Source organism: Macrobrachium nipponense, chromosome 12 (assembly GCF_015104395.2).
Source record: "Macrobrachium nipponense isolate FS-2020 chromosome 12, ASM1510439v2, whole genome shotgun sequence".
Taxonomy (NCBI): domain Eukaryota; kingdom Metazoa; phylum Arthropoda; class Malacostraca; order Decapoda; family Palaemonidae; genus Macrobrachium; species Macrobrachium nipponense.
The window spans coordinates 98,947,130-98,958,150 of record NC_087205.1 but is presented as its reverse complement, the minus strand read 5'-3'; positions in this window follow the sequence as shown (position 1 = coordinate 98,958,150).

The window sequence follows — 11,021 nt, the reverse complement described above, 5'->3', positions numbered from 1 at the left end:
AGAAACTTTACACTTATTGATTTGATTATATTCAATTGCTTACTGACTAAACACCTTAACCACTACATTGATGAAATAAAAAACACGCATAATAACAAGCTCAGAAACTAGGCATCATTACACCTAAATTCAATGAAGGAGGGAATAAGGTAGTATTTAAACCTATCTGATTACCAATTTAACCAAGAGAGAGGAATTCCTTTTATCTTTAGGCCTGGATTTTTGCTTGCCGGTTTACACACCTTCATATTATGAATATTTCTACCATTTGAAATTTTGTTTTCAAAATTAAAAAACTTAGCTCTGAATACTGACCTTTCGAAGTTTCAAAACGACCTGTCCACATTTGTCCATATCAATTTTTAACAAACTAAAACCAAGATGGGCACCATTTTTTAATAAACGTGACTTGGTATCCTTAAGAAAACTAAAGGAAAACGGCAATCCTCATTTTTGTTTTTTCTAAACCCGATAAAGGCAAGGGAAAACCGTCATAATGAATAAAACAGAGTATATTCACAAAAAAATGGAAAACAATTCTTGAAAAGGACGCTACCAAGTTTAGAAACATGGGTGACATTGACTACAAACTATTTTTAAAAACGAGGACAGAATAAACCGGTTCCTTCTTGAAAACGGTGTTGAAAGATAATAAAACGATAGATCAAACAACTTACGAAAATCTTTATGTAACAGGTTCTTCATTGGGGGTTATGTATGGCCTACCAAAAATACACAATGAGGGTATCCCCTATGAGACCCATCCTTTCATCCTGTTACTACACCAGGTTACAAAATAGCTAAATTCTTGACACCTCTATTAGAGAATCATTTTAAAAATGAATATAATCTAACCAATTCTCTTGATTTTAAGAACAGTATTTATGCCAGGACTCTGACCTAACCATGGCAAGCTTCGACGTTGAAGCACTTTTCACTAATATACCTGTGGAGGAAACCATCAGCTTTATTTTAGATACTATTTTTACAGAAGACGATACTACATATAGTGGCTTTAAAACGTGATGATTTAGGAAATTGTTAGAATTAGCAGTGCGGAACACTGCTTTCATTTTTAATGGACAGGTTTATTTACAAATAGAGGGTGTAGGTATGGGGAATCCCCTAAGTTGTACATTCGCCCAATATTTGTATGATCAAATTGAAAGGGAACTTGCTGGACAATATCCCTCCGTCTTTTAAACCACTTTTTTACCGAAGGTATGTAGATGACACTTTTGTTTTGTTTAAAGATAGGCATCATAGCGACTCATTTTTACAATATGCTAACTCCAAACATCAAAATATTAAATTTACCTGTGAATTAGAAGAAAATGGACAATTAGCATTTTTAGATACAATGGTAGTTCGTAAAGATAACTGTTTTGCTTTGAGTTAAAGATACAGGAATTTTACGATAGGATATTTATCATTTATTTCATTAGAATGAAACAGTAAAAAGTAAATAATGTGCATGTTAAACAATACAGAAAAATTATTTTTATAATGAAATATACATATTTATTTAAACTTTCGTTGGTGAAACAAGGATCTATTTGGCTGTAGATTTTAGCACATTTCAATTTGCGTTAAGAATATAGTGTTCACAAATGCGTGTGGGGAAAATCTTGCACGTGCCGAGTAAGCTGGAGGTCGGATCACGCCTTGTCACTTTTCACATGATTGAAATAAAACCCCAGACTGAATTATCTTGGCTTACGAGTTTGAAGATAGAGAATAATCTCGATCAAGACATCAGCCCGCACCGTTTTATTGGACAAAATTGCCTTAATCTAGGATAACGGCAGCGCTTAGTATAGGAACCCCGTACAGGGGTAGTGCCGTCAGTGCACCTCGTGCGGTGCACTGTAGTCTGTAGACGTTACTTAAGGTTATTTGCACCGTCCCTTCGGGCCCTAGTTGCAAATCCTTTCATTCTTTTTACAGTACCTTCGTTCATATTCTCTTCCATCTTACTTTCCACCCTCTCTCCTAACAATTGCGAAGTTTTCCTCCTGTTACACCTTTCAAGCCTTCTTACTGTCAATTTCCCTTTCAGCGCTGAATGACCTCATAGGTCCCAGCGCTTGGCATTTGCCCTAAATTCTACCATCTATTCTGTTATAAGCTTAGGGAGAATACCGTTTATTCCGTTGAGAACGGTTTTTTTTTTTTTACCCGTTTTACCAGTACTTTCTTTTGTTAGAGAAACTCGTCTGCCTGGGAACATGTTAGCGAGGAGGAATACGTACGTGAAATACTGAGAAACAAAGACCTCTCTCTCTCTCTCTCTCTCTCTCTCTCTCTCTCTCTCTCTCTCTCTCTCTCAACACGAGAGCCTCTGAGAAGACAAACCATCAGTACCGGAGGAGAATTGTCCATAATCCGCGAGAAATTAATTGATAAAAAGACTTATGTACTGTTGATACCATATCTGCCGAACGATGAGAAATAGGAATATATAACATAATGGTTTGTTCTTAAAGTAGAATTACATTCAGCAACACTGCATGCTCTGTATTGCTAAAGAGTATTCGTTTTATATATCAGTGTCTGTAAAGATTTACTTAAAATGGAATATGAGAGAGAGAGAGAGAGAGAGACCCCCAACGGGCCGTAGTTAATTTTAGAGCCTCAGTGGCGTGATCGCTTTGGTCTTGGCCTGCCACCTCGGTGGCCGCGAGTTCGATTCTCGGGCATTCCTTTGAGGGGTTAGAGATGTGTATATCTGGTGATAGAAATTCACTCTCGACTGATTTGGAAGTCACGTAAAGCCATTGGCCCCGTTGCTGAATAACCACTGGTTCCATGCAATGTAAAAACAACATACAAACAAAACAAGTTGTTAATGTTTCATGGGTCGCGGCACATACAACATTAGACCGAAACTACCGATGGATAGATTTATTTTCGGTAGCTTCGATATACGCAGTAGCGGCTATACAGAAAAACTCGATTGCGCCTAAGGAACTTCGGCGCAATATTTTACTTGTTGTTATATATGCACGACAAGGCTGACGTGATTCTACGCCTCTCCCATCGAGTACGACCAGATTACCGTTGATCAAAACAACAACAATGCCGGTGTTACAGTACTTCGATGTCCTTGAGGAGAAGGGACACTGAAGGCAATACTGTCCCGGACTAGACTCTTGACTGCCGCATATTTCGTGTCCTGTTTGATGCAGTTCAGTAGATCACGTTACAGGACATATACCAACCGACCTCACGCTTTGCATTGGCGAACATTACACGCATGTTTTCAATACCGGCGTCGCGGTCACGTTACTATTGTACAGGGTGCCCATAAAGTCCCGGTACCATTACAAGTATTTATTGCTCACAAACCACGTAACAGAGTAATGCAGTTTTTTTTTTTTTTTTTTTTTTTTTTGTAGAATGCAGTGCTGTGAATGTAAACTTGAGGAAGTGTAGAACATTCTACAAAAAAAAACTGCATTACTCTATGTTATATGGTTTCTGAGCAATAAATACTTGTAATGGTACTGGGACTTTATGGACAACATGTAGAATGTATGGGTTATTGTCACTGGACTTTCGATTCCATCATTCCGTTTTCTTGGAAAATGTGAGATTAGTGAACGGGGAATATGTGAGATAAGACGTTTGGTATCGTCTAAATTAAAAGTCAAATAGGAAAGGTAATAATAAAAGCAGAAAAACCAGGTCTTCGTGTACTCGAATCGTTCTGGCAAAAGGGATTTGTGGGCGTTTTCTTGCAACTGAGAGACTAACGAACACGAGTTAGGCCTAGGAAACGTATCCCTTCATGCAGCGTGATTTGATCGTTTCAGTCAAGTCACTTTCGAACGGATGCAAACCAAACGCTAGTAATCCATAAGGGGAGATAGCTTCTACGATAGAGTAAGAAGGTGATGTTCATTACTTTAGCTTCTACGGTAGAGTAAGAAGGTGGGTGATATTAGTTAATTTGGGTTTTACGGTAGAGTAAGAAGGTGATGTTAGTTACTTCAGCTTCTAATGTAGAATAAGAAGGTGATATTAGTTAATTTAGTTTTTACGGTAGAGTAAAAAGGTGATATTAGTTACTTTAGCTTTTACGATAGAGTAAGAAGGTGACATTAGTTACTTTAGCTTTTACGGTAGAGTAAGGAAGTGATATTAGTTACTTTAGCTTCTGCGGTAGAGTAAGAAGGTGATTTAGTTACTTTAGCTTCTGCAGTAGAGTAAGAAGGTAGTATTAGTTACTTTAGCTTCTAATGTAGAGTAAGAAGGTGATATTAGTTACTTTAGCTTCTGCAGTAAAGTAAGAAAGTGATAATAGTTAATATAGCTTCTACGGTAGAGTAAGAAGGCAAAATTAGTTACTTTTACCTTTACTCTGATTATGGAAAGTTCCGTAGGGTGTTTAGTGCCGTCAGTACACCTCGTGCGGTGCTCTCTAAGCATTGCTTAAGGTTCTTTGCAGTGTCCCCTCGGCACCTAGCTGCAACCCCTTCCCTTCCTTTCACCGTACCTCCGTTCATAGTCGCTTTTTCGCTTTTTCCCATCTGACTTTCCTCAACCCTCTCCTCATAACTGTGCAAATGCGAGGTTTTCCTCCTGTTTCACATTTTCAAACTTTTGCTGTCAAAATTTCCATTTCAGCTCTGAATGACCCCATAGGTTCCAGCACTTGGACTTTGGCCTAAATTGTGTATTCTATTATGATTATGGGATGATGCTGCAAAAAAATTATCACAACGACAACGTCAACATCCATATTTCATAGCTCAAAGACTATCGTTGATATATACTGAAAAAAAAAAACAATAGCTTTATGAATAAACATTGCTTGCGAGAGTATATACATACATACACACATATATACTTACAGACACCTTGAGAAAGACTTACACTTTGATTTCCTGGCAACAATGATTGCAAATACTGTATTTCACAGAATCCACTCATCGCTTCAGAGAAACTGCGTTGTTTACATTAGTAATGGGTAGTTGTTACATCAGTAAACATGTTCTCAAAGTGAGACATCATAATTATGTCAGACTTCAACTCTCTTCGTGAGTTTCTGTTTTCATGGATCTTATATTCCTGGTGTCGTATAATAATAACCAACCATTTTACTTTCTTCGTCTTTGATTACGTTTGCTTAGTTAAAATTCATAAGATTTATTGACAGTAAATGATGGACACTGTAAATTCAGTTAAAATTTATAAGGTTTATTGACAGCAAATGATGGTCACTATAAATTCCGTTAAAACTTATAAGGTTTATTGACAGCAAATGATGGTCACTATAAATTCAGTTAAAATTTATAAGGTTTATTGACAGCAAATGACGGACATTATAAATTCAGTTAAAATTTATAAGGTTTATTGACAGCAAATGATGGACACTATAAATTCAGTTAAAATTTATAAGGTTTATTGACAGCAAATGATGGACACTATAAATTAAAATTTATAAGGTTTATTGACAGCAAATGATGATCACTATAAATTCCGTTAAAATTTATATGGTTTATTGACAGCAAATGATGGACATTATAAATTCAGTTAAAATTTATATGGTTTATTGACAGCAAATGATGGTCACTATAAATTCAGTTAAAATTTATAAGGTTTATTGACAGCAAATGATGGACACTATAAATTCAGTTAAAATTTATATGGTTTATTGACAACAAATGATGGACATTATAAATTAAGTACTTCAATGCAAGTAAAAATGAATGAAACGTCTACAGTGAAAATCCGAATATATTTTATTACTATAATAAAATGAAAACTTAATAAGAGATAATAATGTTCACTGTATTTTAAGAAAGTTCATTAATGCGTCAAAATAACTTGGCCAAAAAACAATATATTTCCGCCTAATATTATCTATAATCCGTCTAGATTTGCAATGCCCGTGCCTGTAATTTTTAATAAGAAACAAGCTGAGGTAGTTTAAAACTACAAGAATATTCAGACTGTAATTTATTTTTTTAATTCGGCTTAAGGGAAATGTAAAAAAAAACTAAACTATTATCCGTCTAAATGTGCTTGTAATTTTTAAAAAGAAACAAGTTGAGGTCGTTAAAAACTACAAGAATATTCAGAATATAATTTATTTTTGATTTTGCTTAAGGGAAATGTTAAAAAAAAATTTAAACTATTGTCCGTCTACATGTGCTTGTAATTTTTTTGAAAGAAACAAGTTGAGGTAGTTTAAAACTACAAGAATATTCAGACTGTAATTTATTCTTTTAATTCTGTTTAAGAGAAATGTAAAAAAAAAACTAAACTATTATCCGTCTAAATATGCTTGTAATATTTTGAAAGAAACAAGTTGAGGTAGTTTAAAACTACAAGAATATTCAGAATATAATTTATTTTTAATTCTGCTTAAGGGAAATGTAAAAAAAACTAAACTATTATCCGTCTAAATGTGCTTGTAATTTTTAATAAGAAACAAGTTGAGGTAGTTTAAAACTACAAGAATATTCAGAATATAATTTATTTTTAATTCTGCTTAAGGGAAATGTAAAAAAAAAAAAATCAAACTATTATCAGTCTAAATGTGCTTGTAATATTTTGAAAGAAACAAGTTTAGGTAGTTTAAAACAAGAATATTCAGATTGTAATTTTTTTTTAAATTTTGCTTATGGGAAATGTAAAAAAAAAAAAAAATGGTGGAGGGTCCCCATGACTACGGCGCAGATACAATCTAACCTCCGCTTGTAGCAATGAGAGGCCTTTTGATGTCTTTTGACGCCCAAAACAACGCGCTGATTTATATAAAAAAAAGCACTAGAAATTGCGCACTTCGGATGACGTATGAATAGGAAGCCTGGAATCAAGGTTAACGCTGATAACATTCCTAAACTATCAGGACATGTCCTTGCGAATTAACCCACTGAACTACTTATCTGGCGTAGCGTTAAACTTCTGAAATGCTATATATATATGTATATTATATAATATATATATATATTATATATATATCTATATATTTATATATAGTATGAAATGAACAAAGTTACAGCCATGAAGGAAAATTGAAACACTGGCTATAACTTTGTTCGTACAACCATCACGTTTTTTCATTTCTTCGTGATTTAAAATCATATATATATATATATATATATATATAATATATATATATATATATATATATATATATAACATATATATGTTTGTGTGTGTGTATAAATATATATAAAATATGATGTCGTTGTTTCTAAACCTAGGCAAAGGTTCGAATCCTGCTGGTGCAGTACCACTTATCAGTTATATTTTCCCTTGGGTGTGAGGTCTTCCTAACGTATAATGAATTCAAATTTAAGACAAGAACACCCTAAAGCCTTTCACTAACCCAAAACTAAAGAACACATGAAAATGATTATGGCAAACGAGTGGCCCTCATCTCCAAAGAAATTGTAATGGAAGGTAGTATGATAAGGGGGAAAACGGAAGCAGGAGGAGGATTCCAGTTGGTAAAAGTGAGAAATGTCAAGCTAACTGATGCTCCCTGTCTACATAACAATAGGAAGAGCTCTTTTCTTGATCCAGTGGGAACAACGGCCATAAGAGTACTTGTAAAGAATGGGACAGAGTCCTTACGGGCGAAGAGGTATGAGTTGGGGTCACTTATAGTACGAATTGGCGTGAATTTAATCCTGTTTGACAGTAATAATAAAATGTGACGATGTAATATCATCAGGATGAAGAAAACTCATGATATCTGAGCAAACTAATTTTTTTTTAACAAAACCTTGAATAAGTCTTCAGAAATCGGTGCTCTCTCCAAAGCAAGTTGACAATGATGTAAATACTTCATATTTTGACAGATATGAGCACTTGAATTACATGATCAAGAAACATTATTGACAGACTGGATGAAAGAAGAGGTATATAATGTGTAGAGGATTGTCTCTGGGGCACTGTCCTTGGGTATAGCTACTACGGAATCCTCGATTTTGTGCTCTCAAAGACTCAAGCTCAGTTAACAGACGAAGACGGAGTAGCGCGAGATTGAATGTAAACAATATAAGAAGGCTGGGAAGCTGAGGAAGAAGAAAATGCTCGAGCCGTTCTGCTGGAAGACCCTGAATATGGGAAGTAGACTGGAGGCGTTCAGTGACAAAAATGACACCAATAGAGTCAGAGAACCAGCAGAGTCTATAGAAACGCTGTTAGCAAAGGAAGGTGAAGTCGAATCATGAGCGGGAAATTTGGCGAGCTAAGTCAAACCGACTCAAACGTCTCAGCCACTAGTAGTAGCAGTAGTTGTGATTTGCCTCTGAAACGGCTCTCTTCCTCGTTCTACTTCTTTGCATGTGCTTGTTTAAATATCCATAGCGTCTGCAAAATGTCTCTCTCTTATTCCCCAAAGAAGAAGATGCTTGCTCTGTTTATTTCTCCTTTGCTTGTGCTTGTTCAAGTACCCATAGGGCTTACAAAAGATTTCTCTCTTAATTCCCCAAAGAAGAAGATGCAGACACGGGCGAAACAGGAGACCTCCAATAAATGAAAGCAGATTTCCTACTAAAATAAAGAAGAGGAAGAAGAAGAAGAACGGGGAAGGACCTCCTAACTGGATTGCTCTCTTGCGGAAGCTGTACCAATGACCCGGAAGTGAGTAAATATTTTCTAAAAGAAGTAAAGTAAAAACGAAAGTGCTGCATAACCTCAAAAAACACCACTCTAATGTTAAAGTGATAAGGGACGCAAGAGTGCGAACGTATCTGCTGTCGGGAGAAATGACACCACAAGAAGAGGACCCGTAATCTGAATTGTCTGTTTATTTGGGATAATAGTTATCAAAATTATTGTAAAATATTGCAAGAACTCTTTGACGATTGATATTCTGCTCTGCCAGTCTGGTGAATTATCTGCTGTTTCTGAGTTTGGAGTAAGGTGCACCGATAGAGAGAGAGAGAGAGAGAGAGAGAGAGAGAGAGAGACGATGAGAGCGAGACCGAGAGAGAGACGAGGATAGAGAGAGAGAGAGAACAAAAACTTGTACTGAAAATCCATCAAAGTTAGATGGCTCACTGGCACGATGAATGTTTACTAACATACAAATAACGAAAAACAGTTATGATAATCTTATTCTTCTCTTAATTTTCCAATGACGTCACCAGATTCAAACATTTTCATTTGTGTACGAATTGGTCATCTTTCTTTTCGTGTGTAGCAGTTTCAATTTTGAGCCGCCGTAGTTTTGTGGTCCTGGTGATAGCTCGTAGAAAACGAGTTATTTTACCTCTCGTTTGTGATATCGTATGATTATTTTACTTCCGTTCTGACAGACAGGAGCTTTAAAAAAGAAAGAAAAAAAAAAGCCATGTGTTTCCTATCAGCTGACAGGTCGAAAGCCAGCGTTGTTTTTCGTCATTTAATTTCTGTTTGGGAACAGTGGCACGTTAAAAAACCTTATCCTCGGTTTCCTTCCACATATGTAACGCGAATGTGATGTTATTTCCATCTCTCTCTCTCTCTCTCTCTCTCTCTCGTCTCTCTACCCCCTATCGCCTCTCTCTCTCTTTCTTTCTTATCTCTCCTCTCATGCTCTCTCTCTCTCTCAAAATATAGCAACTTTGAGACTTCTAACTCAGAGGGCTCGATTGACGCTTTTTTGCCTTCATATTCTTTTATAAAATTAATTGCGAGCATATCAATAATAGGAAGCAATGTAAAAAAAATGTTATTATATCCCAAACATTGCTTATGAAACATCCTTAAGACATATGATTATAACAACATTCAAATTAAGTCGTATACTGTCCGGAATATTTTGCTAGGCATGCCTGCATAATGTGAGGTGATGATCTAAACTCTTAAAAGAACTATTACTCGTTTGCATTTTATTTCTGTTATATAAATTAATATTATTTTCTGTCAGTGACTCATCATTCGGCGGTGCTCTGATAATTGAGTACAAAGCAAGCAATGTACACAAAGCTGCCTGCATAACAGCGCAGTTTGCAAAAGGATATCTTTGCAGAGAACGCAATTCCCAACGAGATTGTTTCATTGACGTCATCCACATGAACTGGGAAAATAAGAACACGCCAGACACCGCACGCTGCTGAAACCTCTAGAATTATTTGCGTTAAGTTTGTACCTGATGCTGGTCCACTGGCATAGTGGGTAGTGTCGTGGTTGCCGTTCAGATGTCGCGAGTTCGCGTCTCCCTCCCTTTTCCCCAGGCCGATGAAAAACCACTGGCTCTGTCTCATGAACAGTTACCGCTGCAGCATGGGTCTGCGGTGGGAGGATGAAACCAACATTCTTTGGAAGCTTGAATTTCAAGTTGATGGTATTCTAAGGATAGATGCCCACCAAGAAAATCTTAATGTCTCTCAATGGAATCAATAAAGGAAACTTGGGCGATCGAAATAGCCACGTGATATGATGGAATCGCTGCAGAGATTATTTTAGCTGACAGTGAAATAACACATCGTATACAGTAACTAGATTGTTTTGCAGAGTACGGACTGAGGCAACAAAGCCAGATGATCGGGACTTGGAAGTCTAGCGAAGGTTCCGAAGAAAAGTGGCCTGGTAATTATTGAAGCATTACTTACATCGATCATAATGAAAATATTAAATATTCTTATGTTCAATAGACTGGAAAATAAAACTGAAAAGCTTAGAGATGCTTAATCCAGTTTTCGAAAGGCCAGGAGCTGCACAAATATAATGTGTGCTAAGACTGGGCAGCAGTTATGGAATATAATAACCCATTTTGAGGACTTTTTTTTTTAATTCATAGAAAGGATGTGACCACGTCTACAGACCAATATTATGAAAGGTCTTTCGTCACTGTGGCATTACCATGAAAAATGTGCATCTAATTGAAATAACCTGTGGACGGAGCAGGTACCAAGTTAATGCTGATGGGGTCTAATTGTCAAGAGAATTTTCAGTATATAGTGGGGTGCTACAAGGGAATGTCGTTTCTCCTTTACTGTTTAAACTTTTCAGATAAAAAAAAAAAAAAAAGTGGTCGAAGATGGAGGAGAAGGTTTAGATTGAAGTAATGGTAG